The sequence below is a fragment of the Polypterus senegalus genome, chromosome 5 (assembly GCF_016835505.1).
Source record: "Polypterus senegalus isolate Bchr_013 chromosome 5, ASM1683550v1, whole genome shotgun sequence".
NCBI classification, from domain to species: Eukaryota; Metazoa; Chordata; class Cladistia; order Polypteriformes; family Polypteridae; genus Polypterus; species Polypterus senegalus.
This window is the reverse complement of record NC_053158.1, coordinates 161,277,366-161,292,815: the sequence shown is the minus strand read 5'-3', so window position 1 is coordinate 161,292,815 and position 15,450 is coordinate 161,277,366. Positions and strand designations below refer to the sequence as shown.

The window sequence follows — 15,450 nt, the reverse complement described above, 5'->3', positions numbered from 1 at the left end:
GGAAACAAATCATTAATCTTATGTTGTGTTGTGACATGGTTTGTTTTTCAGAACCCCACCTCCTATCAACCTTTCTATTTTTTGTTTTTCTTTGTATATGTCTGATACTTATTTTATGCACATCGAGGGTTGTTCGCCTTAACAATGCCAGTCGATCAAATGCTTACAAGCAACTAATTACCTTGTCTCCTTCTTCAGCTAAGCTTTTCCTAGACTTGGAATCAATACAAACAAATGTCAGAGTTCATCGCAGGAGGTGTGTTACAAATGTACTGTAATAGAAATACACAAGAAATGCAAACATTCAGGAAGCTGATGCATCAGTTTATTACCAACAGCCTAATGCAAGGCTTTGAAATGCCACTCCCTGACTTGTTACAACAGAAAATATTTCCAAACCCTTTTGTTAAAACCACTCATTACATAATTTGTGGCTGAAAAAGTGAAAAGGATTTTAATAAAGACATGTTAACTGCAGCCATTGTTGAAATTAATTGCTTCATTTGCTTCTTTGTTTCAGTTACTTCACTTTAATTGGCTCATCAGAAAACCATTCAAACCAGTTTTAACACTGGCTAGAGACAAACTCTCTTAATCCAATTCAGTGTAGTAAGAGACCTGGAGACTAGCTCAACAGCATCGGGCACAGAGCAGGAACCTTCATACACCACACTCATAAACACTCCAAACCACTCAAGGTCTATTTAGAGCTATCCATTAAATTATCACATAGCGTCCAGGCCAAGCATCCACATTCAGGGCTCTGAAACTGTGGGCAAAAACAACCCTGGTGCCACTCAAAAAAAAAGAAATACAAAATCAAGAGGAGGCAATATTCTAGGTCCAAGCCTTTATAGATTGGGAGGGCTTCCATTTCTCAGGTATTTTATCCTTTGTTTTTGTCACATAGTTAAAGAAGAAGCTCAGTTAAAACCACAAATCACTTTCTGTTTGAAAAAATCTACAGCTGCTTTGGCTTGCACAGATCTTGTCTGAAGTATATTTGAAGTATGAGCCAAAGCCCAGACTTAAACCCCACAGAGTTTGTGCAGAGACCACATGAAGATGGCAGTTAACAAACACTTCCCATCTAATCTAACAAAGTTTAAGAGGATCTGCCTGGAAGAATATGATTAACTGTCTAAATTCAGGTATGCAAAGCTTGTTGAGACTTACTCAAGAAGACACGGAGCTGTAATTGCTGCCAAAGGGGTTTCTAAAAAGTCCCAAACTAAGGGTCTAAATATGTGAATGACAGATTTTTGATTTTTAATACATATTTAGACTTTTCTTAAAACATGTCTTCACTTTGTCATTATGAGTTATTAAGTGTAGACTAATGGGCAAAAAGAGCAAACATATCCATTTAAAACTAAATCTACAAAACATTAAATTGTACAGAAAGTGAAGGAGTCTGAAGAACTGTGTTAATTTTTTTTATCATAATTTATAATTTGTGCACATAGTATAATTTATTGCCCAGATATATATTTTCTGAAAGAACCAGGTCTGGCATTCACATATACTGGTAGAAATTCAAAGTCATGATCTGGGGCCGCATGCATAACGCTATGCGTAGAATTCGCACTATAACATGACATAAGCACAAAAGCGGAAATGTACTTATGGACAACAAAATCCAGATGCATAAATCTGTGCGTTCGCCAACTTCCATGTTCTTCCGCTATATAAATCCCGGTCAGTGTGGAAATTAATGCACGTGCCTGCTGCCCCACCCCAACTCCTCCCAGAATTATGCCTCTTTGAATATGCAAGTCAATATAAATAGACCTTAAGCTCAGTGTTTCTGTGAAAAGGCAATGGCAAAAGTACGAGGAAAAATAGAAGAATTTCAGCGAATACCAAGTGGTTTTAAACAGTGGCATAAACAACAAAAGGAAGCTGATCGAGTAACATAGCGTGTTGGATAAACTCGAAAGCTCAAGTTCACAAAGTTGCACAATGTCCAAAATAAAAAAAGTTGTCACATATCAAAGTCGCCGTGAAAAGGCGAGTCATAGCCCACCGTCTGAGTGTCATATGAAAGCTTATTAGGGTACAGAGAAAAAAAAGGCACACACTGTGAAAAAAGCACAAAATGTCAACTTTAATCTCTAAATTTCCACTTTAATCACATAGTTTATTTCGTCATTAAAGTAGAACATCATAAACTTCAGATTAAAATCGTTTAATTTACTAGTTTCTGAAATCTCATCGTAACTAAAGTAGCACGTTAAATGCTTCGTTTTGTATTTGAACTTATATGTGTGTGAATCACTACGTGCTTCCGTTCATTCTCTTTCACCGACATGACGCGGAATCCATTACATTCGTGATATTACAGCTCTCTGAATAATTAAAATACTGAGAAGTATACGTGATATCATTGTCATGGTGATAGGAGTTAAAGCATGTTATTAAACATGGGAACACGGTGGCACAGTGATTGTTCAAGTCTTACGCAAGATGCTTGCTGCGCCATGCGTGATCTTCGATGAAATGCTTTATTAAAGCACTAGTCTTTTTCAAATGTACTAACCCCCAATTCCTGTCCTTACTTCTCTTTCTCCAAATACCCAATCGCCACACAATCAGCTCTGTAATAGATGTTAAGCCATCTGTAAGCTTAGAACACCAATTCTTCAAAACTTTTAAGGAACATTGAAATATCTTCGTAATGTTTAATTATTCTATCCATCTGTCCTTCCAGTGTCATGCTAGCCACAGCAAGAATACAGCGCAAGGCAGAAACAAACGGTGAGCGAAGCTCAAATTACTTGCTAGCGCTGCGGCACAGTGTAGTTAAAGTTTTATCTGTATAATATAATAAATATATTTTGCTGCATTTCATCTTAAAAATGATATCATCATCATATGTAAATACGAGCTTTATAAAGTGGCTCAGGTTGTGCAATATTATAACTATCATAAGTACAGTACAAACAGTTCTACAAGGAGCACTTGATGGACTGATTGAGTGTGTGTATAGTTCTTGGGAAGAAAATGTTTGTGAACTGCTGAGTCCAAACAGGAAATTCTCTGAAGTGTTTGTCAGATGAGACCAGTTCAAATAGCGAATGGCTGAGGCAACGTGTGCTTTAAGCTGTGTACCGATAATTCTCTTTCCGATCAGCTGCTGTACTCCTGTGATTTACACTCAGATGCAGTGATATAAATACTCTGAGTGGTGCAGTGAGAGTAATATGGAAAAAGATGATCCGATGTGCCATCCCCTAACGGGAGCAGCTGAAAGAAGAAGAAGGTGCAGTGAGAGTAACAACGCTAAAGCAGTTATGGTATTTGGAATAGTTTAACCATTCTGTGGACCATTATATTGTTACAGGTTAATTACAATCAGATGCATTAAACTAATAAACAATATACAGTTAATTTCAGTTTTTTTAGCCGTGTCAGGGATGTGGATCTGAAAACGAAAGGGAAACCACACAGGAAACAGTAGCATTGCTTTGATGCTGGATGCCGCCAGTCTGCAAAACCAAGCACAGGACATTTCATAGCCCTTTCTTGTTTCTGATACACTGTGCGCCATGTTTATTGTGTTTGGAAGCTAATATAGCATTTTTGTTAATAATGCTCAAAGTGTATTTTTTTTAATTGAATTGGTAATTGAAGTTTGCAACTTACTCTGCTGTCTTTTATATATAAAATTATTTCTTTACCAGATGTAAATATTCTGAAAGGTCAATGTCTGTCTTTCATTTTGATATACAGAATATGTATATCTGTGATGGAGTGGTGGCTCTGAGGTTAAGGATCTGTGCTGTTATCTGGTAGGTTGCCAGTTCAAATCCCATTACCAGAAGAGATCCTACTCCGTTGGGCCCTTGAACAAGACCCTTAACCCGAAAATTGCTCCAGGGGTGCTGTACAACTGGTAATCCTGCGCTTTGATCTCCAAAGATCATGCTAAAAGTCAATTCTCTCTCGGGGATTAATACGATGAACTAAATACCCCCCTGAACAAAAACTGAGATAAACATGAAGAATTTGTGGCCAGTTAAATCAAACTAACAGAAAATGGTCAAAGTCAAGACTGAGTTTAAAGAGTTAATAAGAAAATTGCTTAAAATTGTCTGTTACTGATGGTTTTTGTTTTCTTAAAAAAATCCAGGCACAGGATAATCCACGTCTAAAGGTAAAATCAAAACCTTGTCTGATGTCATAGTGGGTAACATGCCACAAGTGCCCTAACATGAATAACAGAATCCAATAGTGTATATCAACAGTGGAATACATTAACAAGATGCAAACTAAACCAAAAACAAAGGCAAAAATTATTAACTCTTTCCCAACTTGGAAGAATGCCAAGGAACCAAAAATGTATAAGAAGGATTTTCTTATTTATTAAAACTGACATGGAAAGGACAATTTTAATGAAGGCACAAATTAACCATGTTATATGACAATGCAAAAAAAAAAAAACCTACCAGCAGAATGGTCCTATCTTTCAGGATCTTTATCCACTAAATGTAGAGTGGCTATCCCATTTTCTCACCTTCTAATGTCACATTAAATATATGCTATTTCAGTCCGTTTTAAATTTTTTAGATGCTGACCTTTATTCCTGGCCAAGTGAGTCTTTGTCCATTCTATATTCTCATTCTATGCTCACTAGTACACAACCAAAGAATGGCTTATGATCAGTGGCGATTTGTAATGCGGTGGACTGGGGCAGTGACCCTCCAAATATTTTAAAAACCCTACTTAAATTAATTAGGTAATGCAAAATAATCATGAAATTTCTTTGTGCAATGTGTCTGGTGTCACCGCATGTCAACATCCATTAAAAATTGATTGCAACTTGTATTTGTTTAATTTCTGTGTGAATGAAAAAAAAACAGTGTGAATACAGTGATTCCTCGCTATATTGCGCTTCGACTTTCGCGGCTTCACTCCATCGCGGATTTTAAATGTAAGCATATCTAAATATATATCAAGGATTTTTCGCGGATATCTGCGGACAATGGGTCTTTTAATTTATGGTACATGCTTCCTCAGTTTGTTTGCCCAGTTGATTTCATACAAGGGACACTATTGGCGGATAGCTTAGAAGCTACCCAATCAGAGCATGTATTACATATTAAATAAAACTCCTCAATGATATACGATGTGCTTTCCGCGCGGTGCTTGATTGTTTGCTTTTCTCTGTCTCTCTCACTCTCTCTGCCTGACGGAGAGGGTGTGAGCAGAGGAGCTGTTTGCACAGAGGCTGTTTGCCTAGAGCATATGGACACTCCTCTACAAAATGCCGCTTTATCGCGGTGCTTCAGCATATTTAAAAGCACAAAAGCACATATTGATTTTTTGATTGTTTGCTTTATTCTCGCTCTCTCTCTCTGACATTCTCTGCCCCTGATGTTCTCTGCTCCTGACGTTTACTTCTTTGAAGAGGAAGATATGTTTGCATTCTTTTAATTGTGAGAAAGAAATATCATCTCTGTCTTGTCATGGAGCACAGTTTAAACTTTTGACTAATGGGTGTTATTTCATGTCTAGGGGGCTCTAATAATGTTAACAGTGTGGGAGAGTTTATAAGGGCTTAAAATATATAAAAATAACCATACAAACATATGGTTTCTACTTCGCTTATTTTCATCTATCGCAGGGGGTTCTGGAACACAACCCTCGCGATCGAGGAGGGATTACTGTACCTGTATTTTCTGAGTGAAGGACACTCTGTTATGACAAATAGAGTTGGCTAACTGGAAGTGGTGTAAGTAATGCCTTTTTTTTGCTTTCCCAGTTTATTGTTAAAGTGTCAGTACTGAAGAGTTGTGAACAACAACATGGGTACAAGACAGTGACGTGGGGTGAGGTTTATGGCGTTTAAGGCAGTAACAAATATATGAAGCCAAAAGAGTAGTTTATTCACTATTCAGTTGGCAGCCAGCATACAAATTGACTTCTGGTTATGTTTCACATCTCATCAGCATTCTTGACACACACATAGGTAAGGCGCATATTTGGCTAAGAGAAAACGTTACATTTATAGCAGTGAAAGCGCATTTGCTTTGCACCCTCCATGTGTTCTAAATTTGCAATTGCACAATTCATTCTTATTCAATACAAATGAAAGTATTGAGTGGTGTAAAAAAAAAAGGATTTCAATTTTGACCTTAATTGAAATATTTAGTTGTTTTTAAAAGCTTTTAATTCTGATGCTTTAATCAGTTTTAATACAGACTGTTCAACAAAAGGACAACAAGAAACACAAAATAATATTTTATTTACGGTCAAAATTTTGATTATAAATGTTGGATTTTTATTTTTAGTCTGATCCCATTTTTTATAAGATTGAAAACTGTTTATTATCTTACCTTTAATTGTAAATGAATTCCATGTGTCTACCCTTCTCCATGAAAACCACTGTCAAATTCTTGTACAAGTCCTCCTTCTTTTCCTTTAGTTTTAAAAATCTTAATCTTCCATTTTGGCAGTCAGTCAGAACAAAAAAATAAACAGACCGTGCAGTGCACTTTACTTTCTGATATCGCTAACTTATTGGTGCAGCGAGCCTCTGCGTAGAAGAACAGCAGCAGCAAGCACCTGTTGAGCTCACATGCGTCCCCTTCGGTGTGGCTCGGTACTGTCTGCCTCACCTTGTACCTTTTCACTGCAGTTTTATGTCCGATCAGCAAGATGAAATATGTCACACACATTCATTAAAGATATTAGCCAGATTGTGGAAACATGTTTGCAAACCTTATATTGGTAACATACAGAGAGACAGCAACAGACACGCGCCAATTGCATGCATGATCCGAGTGTGTGAGGGAGCGTGCAGTCTGAGGTGAGGTGAGGTGAGGCTAGTCACTGCCGCACCTCCTGTTTCTCCCCTGTATTTTAACAGGAAATACGCCAGATCATATAAAAATTATCAGTTATTGGAATCCGACAGAAAACAAATTTATAGCACATTTATTTTATGTTATCATTTTTAGTGTTTTTACTTTTCATGATGACGGGTGAGAGCCTCACCTGCCTCCCCTGACCGCAGGTCCCTGGTACAAGACCTAAAACATCTTTCTTTTCATGAAAGCAGCCGCACTCATCTAGTATTTTTCAACCAGTGTGCTGCGTCTCAGTAGCGTGTCGTGAGACTACCTAGGTGTGCTGTGACATAGAAATAATAATGTTGTGCATTTGGTTCTGAACTTGAGAGGGTCAAGCTCCGCAGATGGTCGAGACCTGTCTGAGGAGGATCAGTCTACCTGGAGAAGCTGGCATGATGCTTATGTTGCAGACATGGCACTTTGAGCTTTTCAGATGCTGCTCCTGGCTGCTAGGGTGTGTAGTTGCCAGCCATAGCGCTGGTGGATAGTGGGCATACAAGTTGCCTCTGAGGTAGAGAGGGGCGGGCAAAGGGGCGAAGAAGCTTGGCAATGCCATCAAAGTGCTCACTAAGTGCTGTGTGTGCGAATGCTGATCTCAAAGATCTTTTTTTTTTTTTTTTTTAACCGGCTTCTCCAGTTAGTCCCATCACTTCAGGCAGTAAGCATGTGCATGAGGTACGTATTTTGTATATTTGTTTGAGGTTAGTAAGATAGTGGTGTGCCTTGGGATGGTTTTGGATAAAAAAAGTATGCCACTACAGAAAAAAAAGCTTAGGAAACCATGGTCTAGACAATGAGGCTAAATTATTTTGGCAGGCATAGTGAGATGACTCGATTTAGCCAGAAAGTAACTGAGAAGTTTTCAGGCCTGAAGGAAAGAATGGCAAAATTTATGTTCAAGGAAATATAGGTATTTTGATCATAAAGGCAGAATAACATTTAGGTTGGACTTGTCATGTGGGTGTAGTACAAGACAGGTTAGAGGGAGAGTTATGTTTTAAGATGTGGGAGTCTGTGGGTCTTGCAATGTGAATTTGTGGCCAGTTGAGGTAAATCTGGCAAACTTGCATAGTACTGGGCAGACTGGCAGCAAGTGTAGAATAAAGTTAAAGTGGGAGTTACTGTTTAAGTGTGGTAAATGATAAACTGGGAAGCAAGACCCGAGAAAAACCAGAGAACTAATGATTGTATGATTTGGATTTATGGAATGAAGTGGGAATGGCCCAGGAATGGGCACTCTATTGGTGTGTGTTTTGTCAGAAAGAAGAACTGGGCAAGTTGACCAAGGATTGGGCAATTTAGGGCCAGGTGTAATAGAAGGTGTGGGTGCCAGGTGCACCTGTTCCTTTCCACATCAATAGAGCAAGTTATGGGAAGAATGAGGGGACTGTGGATGTCACAGACTGAAGGTTTGTAGAACAGTAGAAATGGAAAAGTTTAAATCAGATTGGGCAACATGATGGAAAGGGTATATAATACATTTTAGACTAGATTTGTCCTATGGGTCTGGTAATGGGCAAGACCCAGAGAGCATGTGGAATTACCAGATAGGTAGATATGAAAGGCACTATACAATACATGGATGTGAAAGGCACTATATAATAGATATATAGATGTGAAAGGGACTATATATTAAATAGATATATGTTAAAAGCATTGTATAATAGATAAGGGCTGCTTCAGTTTGCGTGTCCCACCCACATTTTTTTCACCAGCCTCCACTACTTATGATCACTTATATGGCCACCAAGGCACAGAACCCTCTGATTTTCTGCTCTGCTCTCTCATGCAGATCAGGCTTCTTTTAATAACATCAGTACAAATGCTATTTTTATGTTAATTTTATTTTAAAATACACAGAACTAAAGACTAGTGCAATAAAGCAATAAACATACCTTCGGTAACATTACCCATAACCCTGACCCTGCATAAATTTGTGGCTTGATAATTTCCACAAAAACTTTTCTTTTTCTTATTTATAAATTATAAATTAAATGTGTTATGATTGGCTATTTTATTTATATTAATTTACCAGGGTGTACTGAACTTTTAGTGGTCTCACCATCCTCAAATCTCCAATATAAATATCTAGAGAAGGACGGAGGTCTGCTTAGTGGCATGTGCTGTCTGTGTGATATAAACAATCTCTGACCTAAAATTAAACGTTTATATCCGCAATGATTGCTGACTACTGTAGTCTAATGGAACACCATAGAACTCGCCAAACAATCCGTTTCCTGCAAATTTGCTGCTGCATAATGACTTCCTGTGTTTATCTAGTGCCCTTTTCTTGTGCTCTTGTGCTGTGTTTCATCCAATGAACTATTATTAAAAACATTTCTTTATTGGTTATGAAAATAGAGGAGAAACTCAAAGCAGCTTATGATATACTAAAATTAAAATAAAAAGTCATCATAGAGCTAACACTGATGCACATGGTAAGTATAGGGGAATATTTTACTGCCATTATTTTTAAAATATATATTTAATAATCCATAAGAATAAATGTCAATAAACTGAATATACAGTATATTTATTTTAATGTATTTTCTAGAATATTACATTACTGTATACACTGTACTTTACATTCCTTCAAGAGAAATATTTGCTAAACAAATAAATGCATGTCATCTGTATATTGCATGTGTCACATAAATCATGGAGAGAGGAAATTCCAAATTCCAGGGGACATGTGGAGAAGTGTAGCCTGGGGACAACAGTGACATTCAGTTATTGGGAACAGAACACTTAGTGTATAGAAATGCATCTCACAGCTTGTAAACTTTGGTTAAGTTATTTCAGCTATACATTGTCAGGTCATTCTTACATTGTAGATTTTATTCTTTTTCAGAAATATCATCCAAATGATTTGATACTTGAAACAGATGTGTAATTCTCAGTTCTTCACTTTTTTCTCTTCAGTTTCCTTCCTAATACAGGCAGTCCCCGGGTTACGTACAAGATAGGGACTGTAGGTTTGTTCTTAAGTTGAATTTGTATCTAAGTTGGAACAGTTACATTATTTTAATAAATACTATTGTTGACCGACTGTAACCAAGTGCTCTGCCAATGAATGATGGAGTTTGACCTCTCTCTGACCTTTTTATTATTTCTACTTTATTTGTTGATGTTTTTTCTCTTCTTTACTGTATCACCAGCACTTGCATCAGATATATGTTTCAGAGACATTCTTGAACATATGAGGACAAAAGGTTAAGATGAGCTCTTCTGCACAGCACTGTACAGGCTATCACAGCAGGAAGGCACCCATTGTCAACACGTCTGATGTACTGACAAGAGACAACTTCCTGCTATGTGCGTAACAGTACAAGCAGGCTTGCTATTGAGAATGAATGGGGGCGGCGAGGGATGGTTCATCACCCGCCCACCACACAGTCACCTCCACTACAGTATGCTGCCTGCAGCATCCGCCCACCGTGAACGAACACGGTGTGGCCAAAGGCGGGTAGTGAATCGCCCACCACCGCCCCCATTCAACAGGCAGCCACCCAATACACACTACAATGCTACCCCCGCCGCCCCATTCATCCTCAATGGCCTCCGTTCAGCCACAACTGGGTCACTGTTTGCAGCATTACTAGCTGACCACCGAGAACGAACGGGGCAGCCGTTTGTGGTGGGCGGGCAGTGAAACGCCCCCCCTCCACTCCATCCAGCCTGCATCCAGTCAGGAGCAGTAGCTGTGGCGGCGTAGTGGACGGGCAGCAAACTGCCCCATCAAGCCTTCATCCTGCACACGAGTGATAGCTGTGGCCCCGGTGACTATGGACCATGGGTCACTGCTTGCCACCGGGAACCGCCCAAGGGACACTACACTGCGCAAGCAGTGAAATCACCCCCCTCCAGCCTCCGTCCAGGCACCGCTTGCAGCGTCCCCGGACCAAAGATGATGAAGCGGCAGTTATTGAGGCGTATGCGTAACACCTGCGGCCCCGTTCGTAAGTCGTAGGTCGGATGTCCGTAACCTGGGGACTACCTGTATTTTATTAAACCAGATAGCTCCCAATGAAAAGTCACAGGTGTCAGTGGTGACAAGTTAGATGAACAACTGCCTGTTCCTTTGTCATTTGCATGTTTCTGCTAATAAGGAGCAGTTAAAAACAGTGAACATAACTTTTTAAGACTAAAACAAGAAATTATGGGTGGGAAATGTTAATAAGCGAGACGGCTAAAATGAAGCGTTAAAATTATTCTTTGGAAATAAGTGTTTCATCAGCATTAGATGACTTCTCATTAAGAAATTGGGTCAGAACAAAAACTCGCTGCCACTGTGGCCCTCCAGGACCGACAGGGCTCACCTCTGCTCTACAGTAGAACACAACCTAGGATATGAAAACCACTCGTGGTCCGCAGGGAGTTACAGGGATGTATCTAAGAGAAATCACAAAAAACAGCAAGCATGAATGAGGGCAGATAGAGGGAGAAATAAAAACAAGCCGTCACATGTACAGATATACCTCAAAAAGCATACAATTCTGCCGCATTTCAAGGCAAAAAAAAGTTAAATTATTAACATTTTTAAGTGTATATTGAATTGGTTCAGATATAAATTTGAAAGCTTGGTGCTTTGACCGATCAGTTGTCTGCTCTGTTGTTTTAACTTGTATTGTTGCACATTTGAATGAAGGAGTTGAAATGATAGCCAGTTTGATCATCTTTTAACACTAGAATTACTGAAGCCTATGAAAAAACTCATAATCCCACCCACCTTAAATCTCTTCACACCTCTCCATCAGCGTCTTATGTGTTGTAAATGTGTCCATCAACACAAGCAGCAAGCAGCCTGCTATATCACCCCACTTCTTATCACCACAGCTCAGTTCGCAAAGAAGGTTCTCAGTGCACAGTGCTTATCTTGGAGTGAATTGCCTGGAGTTGTACAGGGTAAGTAATATATCGTCATTTGGAATACATTATTTCATGTGTGTTCCATGTCTACAACAATCTATGTAAACACATTGTTAAAACATAAACTTTTTCATGTTTTAGTAATAATTGACAAAATGTAGACATGAAGTGTATAATGTGTGATGCCTGAAGTCCAAATATCTATATATAATACCCAGGATTACGAGTTTTTTCGTAGGCTTCTGTAATTCTAGTGTTAATAGACCACAATGCCTAGCCCTGATAATTAAACAGAGGTTTCACATTCATCCAATGAGTGAAATGAACATGACTACAGTTGCGCATCTAACTAGATATCCATTTTCTAACCAACTTATCCAGTTCAGGATTATTGCAGGTGAGTGTCTCGGCTACACTAGGCACAAGGCATGAACCACTGCATGTGTTTATTATCTTGAGTGGTGACAAACTGAGCTACTCTCAATGTTCATTCCAAAATAAAATTTATTTAGTTTTTTTACAGTATTTACATTTGCCTGCACATTTGTATAGGTCATCTCGTAAAGCTTTGGAACACATATCAAATTTCTAACAATATGGCATGGAATACATTAACAGAAGGGCATAATTTCAGAGATGCACATTTACTGGGGCTGATAAAACAAAATAGAATAGTTAGTGAAATTGAATTAGCAAGCACCACATATATGTTGCTGAAATCAAATCAATGTAACTAAAAGCTGTCAAATGCTGTGAAAGCACAAACAACAGATATTTGGATGGCACAGGAGTGAATGGGATGCAGCCTTTATTTTTGAGTAATTATTGCTATCCAATTCCCTGGAAAATTTCTAGATTAGTATATCAGGCCTAAGTAATAGCAAAGTCTGATCGTTTATGTTTGGCAGCTTGAAAACAACAGAACAAAGTCTATTTTACAGACATTTTGAAACAATGATAGTCTAAATGTAAAATGTTAATTTAGTAACAATGCATTTTTATTCATACAGGTAGCCTTAAAGTTGAGACAAACCTAAAAATGATGGGAAAATTAAAGGACTCATCAGGAGCTGTCAGGAGTTTGTGACATTTGAAACGTGAGTCACTTTCAGTGGTTGATTAAATCTTATTCTTTAAATATTATTTTTGATTAACTAACTAATGGAGTATGTCACAAATCTGACAAATTGATTTTCTGAAAAACCTGATTTGAAAAGTATCCTGCTATAAAAGTAGCTTGTGTAAAGAGTTTATATAAATCAAAATATATTGAATTATTTTTGATACTCACTGATTCACATAACAAAATTATTGAATTGTTCAGTATTGGTTTTAAGCAGCGTTTACTCTTAAATTCATAGACAGAAACTGTAAGTGAAAAAATGTAGTGTGCATACATTAGATAATCCGTGATGATCATATTATTGTTTATAAACCTTATACTGAACCCCCACAAAGCCAATAAAATTTCCCCATTTTTTGTTATCCAGGGAGAAATATCCTCTCTCTGCAACTTGGGAAATTCAAGCTTTTTGTAAATAAAAGGTATTTACATTTTAGGCTTTCTAAGTTGTATTGCATATCAAACCACACTACTGTCCCTACATTAAAAAATAATCACTGTAATTTACAATTTAAAACGAAAAATGGTGGTACTTTGTAACATTTTAAATCTGTTGGTGCAGTATAGCAAAATAAAGCATCCTTCATGCTGTGCCTTATGCACATCCTTTTACTTTGTTTTATTTTTTTAGGATATTTATATGTTTCGGGCGGCACGGTGGCGCAGTGGTAGCGCTGCTGCCTCGCAGTTAGGAGACCCGGGTTTGCTTCCCGGGTCCTCCCTGCGTGGAGTTTGCATGTTCTCCCCGTGTCTGCGTGGGTTTCCTCTGGGCTCCGGTTTCCTCCCACAATCCAAAGACATGCAGGTTAGGTGGATTGGCGATTCTAAATTGGCCCTAGTGTGTGCTTGGTGTGTGGGTGTGTTTGTGTGTGTCCTGCGGTGGGTTGGCACCCTGCCCAGGATTGGTTCCTGCCTTGTGCCCTGTGTTGGCTGGGATTGGCTCCAGCAGACCCCCGTGACCCTGTATTTGGATTCAGCGGGTTAGAAAAAGGATGGATGGATGGATTTATATGTTTCAATTAAATATGATAAACCGGATGGCACCCCAGTATTTCACTCTGTTCCCGACAGTAAGAACTCAGAAATTTGAGAGAAAACTTTTCAGTCCATCTAGCTTGTTTGTTTAGCTAAAAGCTAAGGTGTCTCAATATCTCATCCAGAAATATTCAGGACTGTATACTGAATTTTGTCTAGACACATTTCTCCTGGACACTTTTAATAATAAGTTAAACCAATACTGTTAATTGTTCCTCGTTACAGTGTAATTAAACTGAGCATTATTTTATAATTCAAGCGGCAGCACAAGGGCCTGTGTCTTTCCATATCATACTACTTTCAGCCTTGTAAGGTATGCCTAATATTTTAAATACATATTAATATAAATAAGTGAATAAATAAATCTTTAAGTACTGTTTACATTAAGATCTAATGTTTGTCTGTTCAGATATGTTGAAAAAAATCAACAATTTCCATGGGGTGTACTTACTTTTTCATATCAACATATACACTCACCTAAAGGATCATTAGGAACACCATACTAATACGGTGTTTGACCCCCTTTCGCCTTCAGAACTGCCTTAATTCTACGTGGCATTGATTCAACAAGGTGCTGAAAGCATTCTTTAGAAATGTTGGCCCATATTGATAGAATAGCATCTTGCAGTTGATGGAGATTTGTGGGATGCACATCCAGGGCACGAAGCTCCCGTTCCACCACATCCCAAAGATGCTCTATTGGGTTGAGATCTGGTGACTGTGGGGGCCATTTTAGTACAGTGAACTCATTGTCATGTTCAAGAAATCAATTTGAAATGATTCGAGCTTTGTGACATGGTGCATTATCCTGCTGGAAGTAGCCATCAGAGGATGGACATGGTCAGAAACAATGCTCAGGTAGCCCGTGGCATTTAAACGATGCCCAATTGGCACTAAGGGGCCTAAAGTGTGCCAAGAAAACATCCCCCACACCATTACACCACCACCACCAGCCTGCACAGTGGTAACAAGGCATGATGGATCCATGTTCTCATTCTGTTTACGCCAAATTATGACTCTACCATTTTAATGTCTCAACAGAAATCGAGACTCATCAAACCAGGCAACATTTTTCCAGTCTTCAACTGTCCAATTTTGGTGAGCTTGTGCAAATTGTAGCCTCTTTTTCCTATTTGTAGTGGAGATGAGTGGTACCCGGTGGGGTCTTCTGCTGTTGTAGCCCATCCATTTATATTTCATGATTTGACTTTATACATTCAGATGTTGTTTATTTTATATATTTAATCATTGACTTTATATATTAAAAATTGACTTTATCTATTCTAATCTATGATTGTTATGATTTTGTTAAAATTTTCTTGATCTTTAGGATTTTTTCTTTTTTTACATTTTTTCTTAGTGTTTTGAATGCTACTCTTTCTGGTTTCACCTTCATATTTTTTCTCTGTTTTATTTAAAGAATTGTTGCTTTATTTTTAACATAATTTTCACAAACACCCTGTGATGGACTGGCACCCTTGTCCAGGAGTTGTTCCTGCCTTTTACCCTTTACTTGCTGGGATAGGCCCCAGTCCTCCATGACCCTGCTTGGAATTAAATGGACTTGAA

At 38.4% G+C, this 15,450-nt stretch overlaps 1 long non-coding RNA gene across 2 annotated transcripts in view; it reads left to right on the top strand.

Annotated features, from left to right (window-relative positions):
- Positions 1–14,960, top strand: part of LOC120530021 — a 93,812-nt gene extending 78,852 nt beyond the window's left edge. Inside the window, exons 1-3 of one of the 2 annotated variants that reach the window (XR_005633875.1) lie at positions 9,218–9,292; positions 12,734–12,820; positions 14,923–14,960. This is a non-coding gene — a long non-coding RNA (uncharacterized LOC120530021). Of the gene's footprint in view, positions 1–9,217; positions 9,293–12,733; positions 12,821–14,922 lie in introns of those variants that run through there. The other variant, XR_005633876.1, reaches the window with a different exon arrangement.
- The last annotated feature ends 490 nt before the right edge of the window (positions 14,961–15,450 follow it).